Source organism: Nomascus leucogenys, chromosome 10, assembly GCF_006542625.1.
Source record: "Nomascus leucogenys isolate Asia chromosome 10, Asia_NLE_v1, whole genome shotgun sequence".
Taxonomy (NCBI): Eukaryota; Metazoa; Chordata; class Mammalia; order Primates; family Hylobatidae; genus Nomascus; species Nomascus leucogenys.
In genome coordinates, this window is record NC_044390.1 from 12144082 (window position 1) to 12157301 (window position 13220).

Genomic DNA, 13220 nt, shown 5'->3' on the forward strand with positions numbered 1-13220 from the left:
ATCACGCCACTACACTCCAGCCTGGGTGACAGAGCCAGACCCTGTCTCAAAACAAACAGACAAACAAACAAACAAAAAAGTAAGACTTCTGGAGTCAGCCAGTCTGGGTTTGTGTTCTGGTTCCACCTGTGTAAACTTTGAGCAGATTATTTAACTTGTATAAGTCTGTTTCCTTATCTTTGAAATGAACATTATAACAATATTCCCTTATCACTAAGAATGGCTGTGATGATGAAATGAGATAATGGCACAGGGCAAGGCACATAGTAAGCTCTCATTAAGTGGTAGTTTAATTTTATTATTATTATATACTTGTTAAATATATGCCTGATGGCTGGGCGCTGTGGCTCTTGCCTGTAATCCCAGCACTTTCGGAGGCCAAGGCGGGTGGATCACCTGAGGTCAGGAGTTCAAGACCAGGCTGACCAACATGGTGAAACCCTGTCTCTACTAAAAATACAAACATTAGCCAGGCGTGGTGGCTGGTGCCTGTAATCCCAGCTACTCGGGAGGCTGAGGCAGAAGAATCTCTTGAACTTGAAAGGGGGAGGCAGCAGTTAGCCAAGATCGTGCCATTATACTCCAGTGTGGGCAAAAAGAGTGAAACTCTGTCTTTATATTTATATATATGCCTGACAACTAGGAAATTCCTTGGAAAACTTTGCAAGAAGCAATGCAATAGCAATATTAAATAAATAATGCAATAGGAATATTCATTCATTTACCCAAACTATTTGTTTTTAAACTAGAAATGATTGCAAATTGCTCAATCAATAGTTTGGACAGTTCATGTGGTTTTCCTGAGCATTCTGTCCCTTTTCAGGTCTCGCTTCGAGTTAATTAGATTCTTTGCTCTTCCACAAATGAGTTGGCACGTGGGTGCTTGGGAATTTCATTTTCACTTCAACTGCTTTTAGGGACTCCTCTATCACAGTAAAAGTAGGAATGCCAAGTTTCTTGTCCAAAGAATAGGTTTTAACTCCACTTTTATTTTTTTCCAGTGTCTTACAGAAAAATATTTCTTTTTTTGTCTGTTATTTGCAATGTGCAAAGCCAGTAACTGACCTTATGATCCTGTTCTTTCATTCACAGTTTACAACTACTGTCTATAGTCTATGATTAGTTTTTTAAAAATTAAAAACATTTAACTACTAATTAGTAAAAACTATACATGTAAGCGTGTTGGAAAGTATGACTAAGTCGTCCTCAAGTACAGTGAACAAAAAATATGCTTACTATTCCAAGGAGAACTGAGAAAAATATGTATAACATAAAAAATGTCTCTCATTACTATGTATAGTGGCACGGCCTCTAGTCCCTGCTACTTGGGGGGCTGACACTAGAGGATCGCTTAAGCCCTGGAGTTCGAGGCTGCAGTGAGCTGGGATTGTACCACTGCACTCCACCCTGGATGACAGAGTGAGACCCCATCTCTAAAAAAAAAAAATTTTAAGTTTCTCTCAAAGCTAAAGGTAATAATAGAAGTCATTTATTTTGACATTATCTTCTGCCTAAATTTTGTGTTACTAAAATATTATTTTTTTCTATGAAATATTGGTTATGATAGAAAGTACTGGCTTTTAAAAACTGTTTTGATTTGGGAAAAGTTAAAAAAAAACAAAAAAGCAAAGAAGACAAACCCGTATTGATTTCCTAATTCTTCTTTTAAACACTGATTTTGGAAGTTTGAAAGTCTAAGAAACAGCTAGGTGAGGTGGCTCAAACCTGTAATCCCAGTACATTGGGAGGCCGAGAGGCAGGAGTATTGCTTGAGCCCAGGCATTTAAGACCAGCCTGGGCAACATAGCAAGAGCCTGTCTCAAAAAAAAAAGAAACAAAGAAAAAAGAAAAAAAAAAAGTCTAAGAACCAGGGATAATTATAATAGTGAACATTTATGAAAGGTTTACTATGAGCCAGGCCTATGCTAAGAACTTTACAAACATTAATTCATTTAATTCTTACAGCACCCCTGTGAGGTGAGTGCCAATATTATACCCAATTTATAGGTAAGGTAATGAGGAACCCAAGGTTAAGTAACCCAAGGTTGCACAGCTAATAATGATAAACCCAGGATTCTGATCCTGAATCTAAATCCATTTCTTTTTCTTTTCTTTTCCTTTTTTTTCTTTTCTTTTTGAGAAAGGGTCTCACTTTTTGAGAAAGTGTTGCCCTGGGAGTGCAGTGGTATAATCACCGCTCACTGCAGCCTCGACTTCATGGGCCAAAGCAATCCTCCCACCTCAGCCTCCTGAGTAGCTGGGACTGCAGGAGTGCACTACCATGCCTGGCTGATTTTTTATGTTTTGTAGAGTTGGTGTCTCTCTTTGTTGCTCAGGTTGGTCTTGAACTCCTGGGCAATCTTCCTGCCACAGCCTCCCTATGTGCTGGGATCACAGGTGTGAGCCACTGCAACCAGCCACAGATTTGTTGTTTTTTTTTTTTTTTTTTTGAGACAGAGTCTCGCTCTGTCTCCCAGGCTGGAGTGCAGTGGCGTGATTTCAGCTCACTGCAAACTCCGCCTCCCGGGTTCACGCCGTTCTCCTGCCTCAGCCTCCCGAGTAGCTGGGAATACAGACGCCCACCACCACGGCCGGCTAATTTTTTTTGTATTTTTAGTAGAGATGGGGTTTCACCATGTTAGCCAGGATGGTCTTGATCTCCTGACCTCATGATCCGCCTGCCTCAGCCTCCCAAAGTGCTGGGATTACAGGCGTGAGCCACCGTGCCCGGCCAGATTTGTTTTAAGATGAGTAAATGCTCTGCATTTGAATAGTAGTCCATCTATGTGGGTTGACAGATGCCTTTTTTGTTTGTTTTTAAAAATGAGGGCCAGCGACTTGGGAGGCTGTGGTGGGAGGATTGCTTGAGCCCAGGAGGTTGAGGCTGCAGTGAGCCATGATTGTACCACTGCATTCCAGTCTGGGTGACAGAGTGAGACCCTGTCTCAAAATAAAATGAAATGAGGATGCTCTGTAGATTGAGCCCGCTTTCAACACTACCTGTCTGGTTATGATATAATGAGCGGTCCCATTTGGACTTTCTGGCTGTCCAAATCTATCAGTCTCTCTCCAATCTATTGCTTCTACTAAACACAAGCCAATTTCCTCTTGGAAAACTAGCTTGTAATCTTTAGAATTCCCTAGGGGGATTCTTCCACATTCTATTTTAATTTGTTTCATGTTATCAATGACCATATAAAAGGCTTTAAGGTTTAATCAACTAGTATTCTCCCTTGAAACTACTAGAAGAGGTAAGTAAATTACCATCTAGCATGGACAATACAATAGCTTTTTTTTTTTTTTTTTTTTTGCATGTTAACAACGCTGAAAATGTGATTGCATTATGGTCTACAGGAAAGGGCAGTTAACAGACAATCATGAGTCCCGCTTCAGCTGTTCACTAGCGGTGGGAGCAGCTTATCTTGGCTCTCTGAACATTAGATTTCTTGTTTATAAAATAGAAATTATTACTTTGCTGGTTGTTATGAGGATTATATGAGATACATTCAGGCAATCAACACATGTTGATATAAAGGTAGTTTAGCTAATTTAGATAAGGGAGTCAGGGAAGGTTCCATCAATTTAATTTTCTATCTCTAGCCATCACTCCAAATACTGGAGGCAGTTTCAGAGATTTCAGGTAATAAAGGGATAGGGAAAGAATTAGAATCTTAGACTAAGAAAATCTCTAACCTACATCTATTTAGAATTTTACAACTTACATTAAAGGTAATATACTCACCTTGTGCTGTGTAAATCTTGCAAAGTTCTCTAGCCAAATGCAATACATTTCACTCTGACAAGACTAAAGACTATTCAAATAATGTGATATTATACAACTTTTTTCAACTTATGGTTCATTTATACAAAGACTCATTGCCATAGGAGAAGCATCTCAATTATATTCCAGCCAGGCGCGGTGGCTCACGCCTGTAATCTCAGCACTTTGAGAGGCCGAGGCCGGCGGATCACGAGGTCAGGAGTCTGAGAGCAGCCTGGCCAATATGGTGAAACCCTGTCTCTACTAAAAATACAAAAAAAAAAAAAAAATAGGCAGGCTTTGTGGCACATGCCTGCAGTCCCAGCTACTTGGGAGGCTGAGGCAGGAGAATCACTTGAACCCGGGAGGTGGAGGTTGCAGTGAGCCAAGATCATGCCACTGCACTCCAGCCTGGGTGACAGAGTGAGACTCCATCTCAAAAAAAAAAAAAAAATTTTTTTTTCTAGTGGTTGCAATCATTTTATGGAATTCTGTTATTCTCTCTGTCTCCCTCCCTCGAAGTTTTTTATCACCCTCCATGTTGGATTTGGGTCCCTCTCCTGTAGGTTTCCATATCTGCAATTTCCAAAGGCATCTGGGATGTATGGTTCTGTCATTTTTTTTTTTTATTAATTTTTTTTTGCACACAAAAACAATAAACATTTTCTAAAAATACATACAAACAAAAAGATGCGTATCAAACATATTAGGAAGTTACACATGGGAAGTCGGGGAATAGAAATGGGGGTGGGAGTTAAAATAAGGTAGAGAGGGACTTTATGTGGATCAGTGATAATAACTCAATCTCTATTTGACAAAGAAGAGGAGAAGGAAGAGGAAGAAAAGAAAGTGGGATAAAGGATCAGAAAGGGAGGAAAATAGAAAAAATTAGAGTATGACTCCAGGGTAGACCTGTTTTGTTGTCACTGAGTTGGTTGGTTGGTTTGCCTGTTGTATTTTTCATGTTTCGCCAAGTTGGCCAGACTGGTCTCGAACTCCTAGCCCGAAGTGATCAACCCGCCTCGCCCCCAGAGTGCCGGGACCACAGGCGTGAGCCACCACGTCCAGCCCCCACATTGCTTCTGGCCTCCATTGTAGACCTCCCAGAGGGAGCGGCCGGGCAGAGGCGCTCCTCACTTCTTCCCAGACACGGGGCGGCCGGGCAGAGGCGCTCCTCACTTCCCAGACGGGGCGGCCAGGCAGAGACGCTCCTCACTTCTTCCCAGACGATAGGTGGCCGGGCAGAGGCGCCCCTCACTTCCCAGACAATGGGTGGCCGGGCAGAGGCGCTCCTCACTTCCCAGACGGGGCGGCCGGGCAGAGGCGCTCCTCACTTCTTCCCGGACGGGGCGGCCGGGCAGAGGCGCTCCTCACTTCCCAGATGGGGCGGCCGGGCAGAGGCGCTCCTCACTTCTTCCCGGACGGGGCGGCCGGGCAGAGGCGCTCCTCACTTCTTCCCGGATGGGGCGGCCGGGCAGAGGCGCTCCTCACTTCCCAGATGGGGTGGCTGGGCAGAGGCGCTCCTCACTTCCCAGACGGTGGGTGGCCAGGCAGAGGCGCTCCTCACTTCCCAGACGGTGGGTGGCCGGGCAGAGGCGCTCCTCACTTCCCAGACGGTGGGTGGCCGGGCAGAGGCGCTCCTCACTTCCCAGACGGGGCGGCCGGGCAGAGGCGCTCCTCACTTCCCAGACGGGGTGGCCGGGCAGAGGCGCTCCTCACTTCCCAGACGGTGGGTGGCCGGGCAGAGGCGCTCCTCACTTCCCAGACGGGGCGGCCGGGCAGAGGCGCTCCTCACTTCTTCCCGGATGGGGCGGCCGGGCAGGGGCGGCCGGGCAGAGGCGCTCCTCACTTCTTCCCGGACAGGGCGGCCGGGCAGAGGCGCTCCTCACTTCCCAGACGGGGCGGCCGGGCAGAGGCACTCCTCACTTCTTCCCGGACGGGGCGGCCGGGCAGAGGCGCTCCTCACTTCTTCCCGGACGGGGCGGCCGGGCAGAGGCGCTCCTCACTTCTTCCCGGACGGGGCGGCCGGGCAGAGGCACTCCTCGCCTCCCAGACGATAGGTGGCCGGGCAGAGGCGCTCCTCACTTCCCAGACGGGGTGGCCGGGCAGAGGCGCTCCTCACTTCCCTGACGGGGCGGCCGGGCAGAGGCGCTCCTCACTTCCCAGACGGTGGGTGGCCGGGCAGAGGCGCTCCTCACTTCCCAGACGGGACGGCCGGGCAGAGGCGCTCCTCACTTCCCAGACGGTGGGTGGCCGGGCAGAGGCGCTCCTCACTTCCCAGACGGGGTGGCCGGGCAGAGGCGCTCCTCACTTCCCAGACGGGACGGCCGGGCAGAGGCGCTCCTCACTTCCCAGACGGGGCGGCCGGGCAGAGGCGCTCCTCACTTCCCAGACGCGGCGGCCGGGCAGAGGCGCTCCTCACCTCCCAGACGATGGGTGGCCGGGCAGAGGTTCTCCTCACCTCCCAGACGGGGCAGCCGGGCAGAGGCGCTCCTCACTTCCCAGACGCGGCGGCCGGGCAGAGGCGCTCCTCACCTCCCAGACGATGGGTGGCCGGGCAGAGGTTCTCCTCACCTCCCAGACGGGGCAGCCGGGCAGAGGCGCTCCTCACTTCTTCCCGGACGGGGCGGCCGGGCGGAGGCGCTCCTCACTTCTTCCCGGACGGGGCGGCCGGGCGGAGGCGCTCCCCACGTCCCAGACGGGGCGGTGGCCGGGCAGGGGCTCGGGAGGCTGAGGCGGGGAGAGCACTCGGCGTCAGGAGCCGGCGAGCAGCGTGGCCAACATGGCGACCGCGCGCCTGCAGCCAAACGAGAAAAAGCAGGCAGCGGTGGCGTGCGGCGGCAGTCCCAGGCAGTCCGCGGCGCGGGCAGCAGCGAGCTGAGTAGATTGCAGCCCGGGCCACAGAGGGAAAGGAAAGAAAGAAAGGAAGGAAGGAAAGAAAGAAAGGAAGGAAGGAAAGAAGGAAGGAGGGAGGGAGGGAGGGAATGGAAGGAAGGAAGGGGTTCTGTCATGTTTATGGGGCTCCCCCAACAGATTATTAATTTGCAGTGGGCAAGAACTCCTCATGTTCCTGACAACCCTTACTATCCTGCCCCCCGCACTCACAGCCGTGCCACTGCAATCTGCTCTGGGATCCTGAGACTAATCCCATCATGTCCTTCCTGTTCCTCCCTCTTTATGTCAGCCCAGTCTCCCAGGTCATCGCTCATCCTTTAGACTCTGATATCCACATGGCCTTGGATATCCCCTTTTCTGATCCCATGTCTTACCCTTCTCCAACTTCTTCTTTTTAAAAAAAACTTTTTTAATTTTTATTTTTTTGAGACAAAGTCTTGCTCTGTCTGTCACCCAGGCTAGAGTGCAGTGGCGTGATCTCGGATCACTGCAACCTCCACCTCTCACGTTCAAATGATTCTCCTGCTTCAGTCTCCCGAGTAGCTGGGACTACAGGTGCGCACCACCACGCCCGTCTAATTTTTGCATTTTTAGCAGAGACGTGGTTTCACTATGTTGGCCAGGCTGGTCTCAAACTCCTGACCTCATTTGATCCGCCTTCCTCGGCCTCCCAAAGTGCTGGCCTTACAGGCGTCAGCCACCGCACCGGCCCACTACCCAACTTCTGCAACTCTTCCACAGGGACCTCAGCTGTATTCTTTCAAAAACCTCACTTCCTCACTTCTCGGAATGCTCTGTTTGCCTGCTTGCTAGACCTGGTTCTCTTGAGCACACTGTTCCCCTTGCTGTTGATGGCCGTTTTCTCTCCCGCACTCCTCAGACCACAGGCCTGCAAATGGGGTGAGGGTTCTCGTTCCTGCGTCCAGGCCATTTTCCCTCCCATTCTGTAGCTCCCACTACCACCTCTGACTGGCACATCATCAAACTTTACCCCACTGTGTTGCGGTCCTCTAACGCCTCCTCCTTCCCACACACGCCCACATTCCTTCAAGCTTCCTCTCACCCATGTGGTTTCTGTCATCCTTCTTGATGATTGTTTTATCCTTACACATGATTTTTCTTCAATACAGTATCAGTCTTAGTGTTCTTAGGCTTCCCCTCTTCAAATGGCCTTGCATCCTTCCATGCCTCATGCCACTCACACTCAAAGTCAATCCTTAGACTTCATCGTTACTAATAACTGCAACCTGTCCCTCAGCTCAATTTCAAGTGCCAGCTATTATTGTTACCATTACTAATTTACAGAATTTGTTGAATGGGACCACTCACTCGTGGGATTAGCACAGGCAAATGAATTACATTCTTTCAGCCCCATTTGCTGTATTCAGGGGCTGTTGTGTGGGTTGGTTGAGATCAGATACTAGTGGCAGGAGACTGGGAAAGAGCTGCAAGAAGGGCTGAACAATGAAGAGATTAAGGGTGATGAAATTAAGCCAGGAGAAAAGAGGTAAAGCCTGGGGCAGAGAGGACTGTAGAACTAATCCATGCTGGAGAAAAGGGATGGCAGATCTGCACACCAGAAGGTGGGGCCCTGGAGAAGGAACAGTAAATAGATTATGAACTGGAGACCTGCAGGGCAAGCAAGGGTGGAATAGGGAGATTAAAGGCAGCCCCAGGGATCCATGGAGAAGAAAATGGGCCAGGGCACAGAGTAGGGGCTTGTTGGGGACAAGCCCCCCAAAATCTGGCCATAAACTGGCCCCAAACTGGCCATAAACAAAAATCTCTGCAGCACTGTGACATGTTCATGACGGCCATAACGCCAGCGCTGGAAGGTTGTGGGTTTACTGGAATGATGGCAAGGAACACCTGGCCCGCCCAGGGTGGAAAACTGCTTAAAGGCATTCTTTTTTTTTTTTTTTTTGAGACAGAGTCTCGCTGTCGCCCAGGCTGGAGTGCAGTGGCGTGATCTCGGCTCACTGTAGGCTCCACCCCTGGGGGGTTCACGCCATTCTCCTGCCTCAGGCTCCCGAGTAGCTGGGACTACAGGCGCCCGCCACCTCGCCCGGCTAATTTTTTTGTATTTTTAGTAGAGACAGGGTTTCACTGTGTTAGCCAGGATGGTCTCCATCTCCTGACCTTGTGATCCACCCGCCTCGGCCTCCCAAAGTGCTGGGATTACAGGTGTGAGCCACCACGCCAGGCCAGCTTAAAGGCATTCTTAAACCACAGACAATAGCACAAGCAATCTGTGCCTTAAGGACATGCCCCTGCTGCAGTTAACTAGCCCAACGTATTCCTTTAATTAGGCCCATCTCTTCGTTTCCCATAAGGGATACTTACAGTTAATCCCGGTTCCCATAAGGGATACTTTTAGTTAATCGAATATCTATAGAAACAATGCTAATGACTGGTTTGCTGTTAATAAATATGTGGGTAAATCTGTTCAGGGCTCTCAGCTCTGAAGGCTGTGAGACCCCTGATTTCCCACTTTACACCTCTATATTTCTGTGTGTGTCTTTAATTCCTCTAGTGCTGCTGGGTTAGGGGCTCCCCAACCAAGCTGGTCTCGGCAGGGGCTGAACAAGTATTTGTTAAAAAAAATAAATATGCGACTCCAGGCTTAGGGTTTTGTTATTGTTTACGCGATCTATTTCTGATCAAGATGTGAAAGGGTGTCACATTTTGGCGGGTATGGGGATGGGGAAGGGTGAGGCATGTTTCTTGCTTTTGTGTTAATTAGAATGGCTGGAGGTCTGGGCAGATGTAATGGAAGAGGGCTTCACCCTTCTCAGGCTCTAAGCAGCTTTGTATCAGCAACGTGTGAATTGGATTTCAGCACCCCCATCTTTGTACCTAGGTTGGCAGGGATGGGTACGGCTAACGATGTGGTAGGCCTCTAAAGTTAGTTCTTGAAACCCTCCCTCAATAGTCTTTATATTGCTTGAATCTGGATTCCTGCCTACCTGGAAGCCAAAAAAACTTTAGTTTTTCTGCTGTGACCTCCCTTTTGCTGTAACAGTTGAGGCCAAGATCTAGTTTAAAATGAACAGATGTGTGAACAGAGGTGTGACTCAGGGATTTCTCTCTCACTCTTTTTTTTTTCATGCCAGGCAGGTAATGTACCAACATTGTAACAAGATTTGTGGTGGTACGTTTCAAACATGCGTGTGAACACAATCATCATGCTCATGAACTACGAAAGGATTTTTTTATTTTTTTATTTTTTAGTAGAGATGACTGGGCGTTAGTCATCAGAAGGCCTATCTTTATTTTATTTAATTTTTTGAGGCAAAGTTATGTTCTGTTGCCCAGGCTGGAGTGCAGTGGCATGATCTCAGCTCACAGCAACCTCTGCTTCCCGGGTTCAAGCAGTTCTCTTCGCCTCAGCCTCCTGAGTAGCTGGGATCACAGGCATGTGCCACCATGCCTGGCTAATTTTTATATTTATATATGGTTTAGCAGAGAGGGGGTTTCACCATGTTGGCCAGGCTGGTTTTGAACTCCTGACCTCAAGTGATCTGCCTCCCTTGGCCTCCCAAAGTGTTGGGATTACAGGATTGAGCCACTGCACCCAGCCAGAAGGTGTATCTTTATAATTTGCCCTTACCACCTTCCCCTCTTGAGAAAATCTCATCATGGACCCTGTCTGACCCAGTGAGCTATAGTCATTTGTCCCCAGAGGAGAGCTAAAAGCACGTTTTTCCTCAAGGCTCTGGTAGTTACCAGGAGTTAACAATTTCCTTAGTTGTCTCTTGTTTGGATCTTATATCCAGAGGTGTGCCCAAGGATTCTTCAGAACTGTTATTTTGAGCCCTATTTTTATTGATTTCAATGCAGAACTATACAGCCTGATTATTTTCCAGTTATTCAATTTGACAATTTTGAAATATTTCGTAAATAATTTGTCTGTTTGTAAATTTAGGTTGATATTATGCAACTTTCAACATACTTTTAAAATCCATTCTATGATATCAGTTAGCTTTGTTTTGGCTTTGAAACTTGCCCAAGGTCATAGAGTTAGTAAGTGGCAAGGCTGAGATTTAAAAGCCTGGAAGGGACTGGGCTTGGTGGCTCACACCTGTAATCCCAGGAATTTGGGAGGACAAGGTGGGCGGATCACTTGAGGTCAGGAGATTGAGACCAGCCTGGCCAACATGGTGAAACCCCATCTCTACTAAAAGATACAAATATAAAAGTTAGCTGGGTGTGGTGGTGTGCGCCTGTAGTTCCAGCTACTCAGGAGGCTGAGGCTGGAGAATCGCTTGAACCCAGGAGGCAGAGGTTGCAGGGAGCTGAGATCATGTCATTGCACTCCAGCCTGGGTGACAGAGCGAGACTCCATCACAAGGAAAAAAAAACAAACCTTTTAGGGTTTGGACTTGAATTGTGACTCTTGTTCAAAAGCTGGGTACATTTCTTAGCCTCTGTTAAACAAACAAAAAAGATCTAATTTTTGGGCACCTGCCAGATTCCAGGCACTATTCTAAGAACTTTTCTCATCTGTAAATTGGGAAAATAATCTTGAAGATGACGTGGGCATTCATGTAACATCCTTAGGGCAGAAGCTGAAATATTATAGGCATTCAATAATGTTAGACCTTGTGATTGTCATTAGTCATCTTGTCTGCCAAGAAATATGACTGGCCACAAAAATGCAGCGTTACCCTCGCCATTGCCATTTAAAATGTTACTCTTCTGAATAATATTTGTAAACATGTCACCAATACTCTCTTCTCTTAAATAATTTAAAAATAAACTTTTAATTTCATTTAAATTTATTTAAAACTTTTAATTTTAGAATAATGTTAGATTTACAGAAAAGTTGCAGGAGAGTACAGAGAGTTCCCCTGTGTCCCTTACCCACATCTCACATGACAATGGTACATTTGTCACCACCAAGAAGTCAACATTGGTACATTACTATTAACTAAACCCCAGACTTTATTCAGATTTCACTAATATCCTTTTTCTGTTCCAGGATTCAATCCCCGTTGAATTTGGCACATGCTCCATTCCGCATTTGGCAGTCACTGTTCTGTTAGCTTTCTAACCACCTCTGCTCATAGACAGGCCCCAGGAACTACTAGTTATGCTCTCATTTTGGCATTTGCAGCCTGCTGCCCTTCACTTTTTTTTTTTTTTTTCGAGACAGAGTTGCCCAGGCTGGAGTGCAGTGGCGTGATCTTGACTCACTGCAACCTCCGCCTCCCGGGTCCAAGCGATTCTTCTGCCTCAGCCGCCTGAGTAGCTGGGATTACAGGTGCCCACCACCATGTCCGGCTAATTTTTGTATTTTTAGTAGAGACGGGGTTTTGTCATGTTCACCAGGATGGTCTTGAACTCCTGACCTCAGGTGATCTACCCACCTCGGCCTCCCAAAGTGCTGGGATTACAGGTGTGAGCCACCATGCCCGGCCTGCCCTTCACTTTTTCTGGCCAATCATTTTCTTACTCTCTGACGGATGAATAGAATTGATCCCTAACAGTGGTACTTACTAGCAGTGAGACCTAACTTAAGTCCTTTAGAAATCCTCAGTTTTCTCACCCATAATATAAAATGGGGGAAACAATAGTTTCCACATGGCTTGGTACATAATGACTCCATCTTAAAACATGTTCATTGTTGCTTTTGTTATATCATTATGGTTTCCTCTTCAGATCATAAACCAGCCTAGATGCTTATTTTTTCCCAATTTTTTTTTTTTAATTTTTTGTTGAGAAGGTGTTTTGCTCTTGTTGCCCAGGCTGGAGAGCAATGGAGCTATCTTGGCTCACTGCAACCTCTGCCTCCCGGGTTCAACCGATTTTCCTGCCTCAGCCTCCCGAGTAGCTGGGATTACAGGCGCCTGCCACCACACCCAGCTAATTTTTGTAGTTTTAGTAGAGATGGGGTATCACCATGTTGGCCAGGCTGGAATGCAGTGGTGTGATCTTGGCTCACTGCAGCCTCAACCTCCTGGGCTCAAATGATCCTTCTACCTCAGCCTCCTGAGTAGCTAGGACTACAGGTGCACACCACAACGCCTAGCTAATTTTTTGTATTTTTTTTTTGTAGAGATAGGGTTTTGCCATATTGCCCAGGCTGGTCTCAAACTCCTGGGCTCAAGCAATCCTCCTTCCTCAGCTTCTCAAAGTGGTGAGATTACCAGCCTCAGCCGCTGCACCTGGCTAGTGTCCCTACTTTTTTAATCCTCTCATGTTATCTCAAATGTTACTCAGTTTGCTGGATGGAATTTGCTGACTCAGAGATTGCTGCTTAATTACCACAGTAGTTTAAATGCTCCTTTTAAAAACATTTTGCTACTTTCCTTCTTTTATAGAAAATTTTGGGAAGTACACGGTACAAAGGGAGAATCTGAGATGCCAAATTCTAAAGTTTTTTTCTTAGTCCTCCCCCAGCCTTTATTTTGGTGTTTCTTATTCCTAGAACTGCCACCATACTGCCTGCAAAGAGGGGAAGGCCCGTGCATCTGCCACAAGCAGGAGAGGGCAGAGCTGACAGCTGTGATCTGGAACATGCGATTTGGAGGATTCGAATCATTTTCAGTGGGCTGTGCTTGGG

The 13220-nt window shown here is 47.4% G+C and overlaps 1 non-coding gene across 1 annotated transcript; it reads right to left on the reverse strand.

Moving 5' to 3' along the window:
* Positions 1-9762: 9762 nt before the first annotated feature.
* On the reverse strand, positions 9763-9863 carry LOC115837163. The gene has a single exon (XR_004032193.1). It is a non-coding gene; the product is annotated as a small nucleolar RNA U13 (small nucleolar RNA).
* Positions 9864-13220: the final 3357 nt, after the last annotated feature.